The following is a 5,113-nucleotide window of genomic DNA, read 5'->3' on the forward strand; positions in this document are numbered from 1 at the left end:
TCCATCGTATTGTTGCGGATGTATTAGAGATGTTCAACTCCATCGTATTGTTGCGGATGTATTAGAGATGTTCAACTCCATCGTATTGTTGTGGATGTATTAGAGATGGCAGAACTGGAGGTTCACAGCCTTGTGGTGGAGACACAGGAACAGCATTGTGGCATCTTCGTCGATACCATGGCGCGTTTCTGCCAGGGTATGTGGTGACGAAGATGACATGACCGGTATGTAATTGGAGTCCACCTCATAGTTGATGCAATTGGAATACGTTTGATTATAAAAAATGATTCACTTTTTTATTTATTTTTAAATGTCACAGAACACTTGCTCTCCATTTCCTTGTCTAAAGAAATTGATTGTCTTGACGAGTCTCAACTTCAATTAGCTTACAATTCACGTGACTAATAATAACCTTCCACTTAACTATTCAATTGCATACCGAGAGCTTTTCGACGGCACAGTCACAAACGACCGGATGAGCCAAGAGGCTGGATCCTTCAGGAACATCCAGGGTGAAACCAGAAGGCTTCAGTTTGCTCCTCCTGCAGCCAACTTCCACTTTATCGCAGCGGTGGTGTTCTGTGAAGTAATGAACTGGGGTATTGAATGTTTTTGTGCGTTTTATAGGAGTATACATTTATCAGTCAACACACCATCATCCAGGTTAGTGTGGATTGTGCAGACACATGAGGGGATCAGTTGGGCCAAGCTGTACTTTGGTTATCCTAACACACAGAACTTTATTCTATTTCACTCTTTGGTTGCATCTGCATGTTCATTTGAGAGGCAGAGTCTAAGGGGTTAAACGGGTCATATCTGCGCTAGCCAACATTCTCTGCCTTGTCAGATGGACATTGTGTTCCAGGCTGTGTCACATCCGGCACTCATGTCATTTCTGTATTACATGGAAGTCCATGTATCTAGATAAGTATTGAATCATCTTGAAAGATAATGTCGCGTCCTGACCTTAGACACCTTTGTTTTCTTGATATTTTGGTTAGGTCAGGGTGTAACGAGGGTGGGTACGCTAGTTTTTGTATTGTCTAGAGGTTTTGTAGGTCTAGGTAATATGTAGATCTATGGTGGCCTGATATGGTGCCCAATCAGAGGCAGCTGTTTATCGTTGTCTCTGATTGGGGATCATATTTAGGTTGCCATTTCCCTTTGGTGTTTTGTGGGATCTTGTCTATGTGTAGTTGACTGTCAGCACTCGTTTGTATAGCTTCACGGTTCGTTTTGTTAGTTTGTTCAGTATTCATTTTTTAAATAAATACGAATGTACGCATACCACGCTGCGCCTTGGTCCGATCCTTATAACGAACGTGACAGAAAAAGCTGTCCCTCCCTATTAACACGACTGCCATTTATTTTGGATGTATACAATGTCGCCATTGTATTGTATCACCAGCACACCGTTCTGCACACCGTCGCTCATCATGTCAACTAAATCTCATCTGTGTGTTATTGTTGCACATGGGATTTATAACTTTGTTTTTCTTCATTGGTCTACATTCTTATTGTTTTCTTATTGGGGTCTGCTTCTACTGAATAAAATATAAACGCAACACGTGCACCTCTCAAATGTTGTAACAGTGCGGAGGGCTCCTTATCGACATGATTGGTTAACGGTGGGTGAGCAGGACGTCTTGTGTAAACTAACACGAGCTCACTTCCTTGACAACTTCCTTCACAACACCTCTGCGCTGCTCGGCGAACCGCAAGAAGTATGCATTTCCTGACTTCTGCAGAAATTATTTTTTTAACCAGATAAGTTGACTGAGAACACGTTCTCATTTACAGCAACCACCTGGACCACAGTTACAGTGGAGTTGAACGAGCAAATTGGAAGCTAGTAGGAGGACTTAGGCACTCTTCATATAATTTATTAAAATGCCTTTATTACTGCTACTTTATTATTCTGTCTACCAGAATGTACTATTGTGTACCTTAGTAGCGCTTCCCTTCCTTCTCTTTCTACTAGTATGAGAACTATTTGTGTTTTAGTAATGTCACGTGTATACTACAGTCACGTTAACATGGAATGCCCCACAATGCAACCATAGTACATACACATGAAGGCCAATAGGTGGGGATGTTGTCCCACTAACAGGTAAAATATTCCCTGTAACAGGGATCCGATTGGGAATTGAGCCGGAACACCAAGGTTAACACCCCTACTCTTACAATAAGTGCCATAGAATCTAGTGATTTATCTGAAGACAGCACCCTACACAGAGCAATGTGCCTGGGGATTTTTGATTTTAGACCAGAGGGGAGAGTGCCTCCCTACTGGCCCTCCAACACAACTTCCAGCAGCATCTGGTCTCCCATCCAGAGTCTGGCAAGGACCAACCCTGCTTAGCTTCAGAGGCAAACCAGTAGTGTGATGCAGGGTGGTATGTTGCTGGCCAAGGGACAGAGGAGCAGGCGAGGAAGAGAGAGGATCGGAGCAGACAGTCAGAACAGTGCGCATAGGCTATAAGTTGGTCATATGTATCGAGCAATGTCTTGACTAGCAATGCAACGTAAATTCACCTAAAGTATAATAAGGTTTTTATTAGGTGATCAACGAGTATGGCTAAGCTTTTCTTCATTGTGTCAGTGAATAGAAGTTGAATATTGACAATTGCATCAGTTTAATTTGGCCCAAATGTGCAATAAAAAGCATTGCCTATAGTTTATTTAATGAAACCTTGGCTGGCTGTTGGTGTCCTATGTCAGGGCTCTCCAACCCTGTTCCTGGAGAGCTTCCTTCCTGTAGGTTCTCTCCAACCCTGTTCCTGGAAAGCTTCCTTCCTGTAGGTTCTCTCCAACCCTGTTCCTGGAGAGCTTCCTTCCTGTCGGTTTTTGCACCAACCCCAGTTGTAATTAACCTTATTAATTAACCTGAATCGGATGCGCTAGATTAGGGTTGGAGTGAAAACCTACAGGATGGTAGCTCTCCACGAACAGGGTTGGAGTGAAAACCTCACGCCTACATGGAAAAACCTCCAAGCTTCCATCATAAGTGTCAATTCAATTTGAAAATATTAAGAATTACAGGGGGCAGTTTGGAGAGACTAACTAATTCTGTGTGAATAGTCCTGTGGAATAACGCACGTGCTTCATTAATAATTACAAAACCAACGTCTCCAGTAATACCCGTCCGAATAGGGCAATAACATGGCATAGAATAGGTTTATCAGCACAGAAGTATCACTGAAATATTGTACACTGAACAAAAATATAAATGCAACATGCAACAATTTCAATAGTACCTAATCTATGGATTTCACATGAATGGGAATACAGATATGCATCTGTTTGTCACGGATACCTTCAAAAAAAGAAAGAAAGTAGGGGCGTGGATCAGAAAACCAGTCAGTATCTGGTGTGACCACCATTTACCTCATGCAGCACGACGCATCTCCTTCACATAGAGTTGATCAGGCTGGTGATTGTGGTCTGTAGAATGTTGTCCCACTCCTCTTCAATGGCTGTGCGAAGTTGCTGGATACTGGCGGGAACTGGAACACGCTGTCGTACACGGCGATCCAGAGCATCCCAAACATGCTCAATGGGTGACATGGCTGGTGAGTATGCAGGCCATGGAAGAACTGGGACATTTTCAGCTTTCAGGAATTGTTTACAGATCCTTGTGACATGGGGCTGTGCATTATCATGCTGAAACATGAGATGATGGTGAGTGGATGAATGACACAACAATGGGCCTCAAGATCTCATCACGGTATCTCTGTGCATACGCTGATTAAATGTTGCTTTACCTCACTAAACTAGACATTAGTTGGCATCCTGAAAGAATATGGGACTGGCCTGAACATGAAATAACAGCACTTACAGTTGACCGGGGCAGCTCTTACAGGGCAGAAATTTGACAAACTGACTTGTTGGAAAGGTGACTATGAGTAAATTAATAGATGACATTCACTGCTATAAAGTAATGTTAGGATATATGAGTTATGCTGTTAGAGTTTTGTGCCCAATCCACTGCGGTGTTCTAGGTGCTGTCATGACGTTGGCCTGGGGGGGTAGGTTTGACAGTCATAAATACCTCTTCCCCCCCTTTTTCCTCTCTCTACCCTACTGATGTTACATGTGCAAACCCCTTGGTTAACATAGTGGCTAGAGATTTGAGTCAGTATGTTGGCAGCAGCCAGTCAATGTTAGTGGTGGCTGTTTAACAGTCTGATGGCCTTGAGATAGAAGCTGTTTTTCAGTCTCTCGGTCCCAGCTTTGATGCACCTGTACTGACCTCACCTTCTGGATGATAGCGGGGTGAACAGGCAGTGGCTCGGGTGGTTGTTGTCCTTGATGATCTTTATGGCCTTCCTGTGACAATGGGTGGTGTAGGTGTCCTGGAGGCCAGGTAGTTTGCCCCCGGTGATGCGTTGTGCAGACCCCACTACCCTCTGGAGATCCTTATGGTTGTGGGCGGAGTGGTTGCCGTACCAGGCGGTGATACAGCCCGAATGGATTTCAGACCATTTCAGTTTGTTGCAGAGGATCGGAGGTGTCCTGTGCGAGAGAGGCAGGTTGAGGTGGCCATGGTCAGAGTAGTAAAGAAGGTGTTGTACTGTATGATGAGGCATTGAAGAAAGTAGAGGAGGATGGATCAACGGTGAGGTATTCTGAGAGGATCCCTGTGAATATAAAATCTGTTCCAGAACTGAGGGCCTCAGTAAGGTTGGCTTACTGTATAGTGTCCATAGCAATTTTTATCAACTGTACCGCAGAGGTTGAACGTAAGTCACAGAAAATGGATGATGTGGTGGCAGCTGCAGAGAAGTACTTGGGAGTATGAAATTTAACTTCAGATGATTTACAGGGTGTGTTGAGGGGTGTCCCGTCCTCTCAGGTCATTGGCCTGGGGTATGATCAGATCGGGTTAAAGTAGTAGAATAAGGTGATGAGATTTAATGAGTATAGGGTTAGTTGGAAGGGTAATTAAAAATAAATGTATATTTTTATTGTATTCATGTAAAAAAATCTATCCGGCTCTCCTATACCATTGTATCACTAAGTGTAATGTACTATACTTCCTTTGGAGGTGGTAATGAACCCGCCGTTAAACCTCACCGAAGAAGAAGAAGACATCTGTGGGCGGGACTTCCTC

Source organism: Oncorhynchus kisutch, linkage group LG1 (genome assembly GCF_002021735.2).
Source record: "Oncorhynchus kisutch isolate 150728-3 linkage group LG1, Okis_V2, whole genome shotgun sequence".
Classification (NCBI taxonomy): domain Eukaryota; kingdom Metazoa; phylum Chordata; class Actinopteri; order Salmoniformes; family Salmonidae; genus Oncorhynchus; species Oncorhynchus kisutch.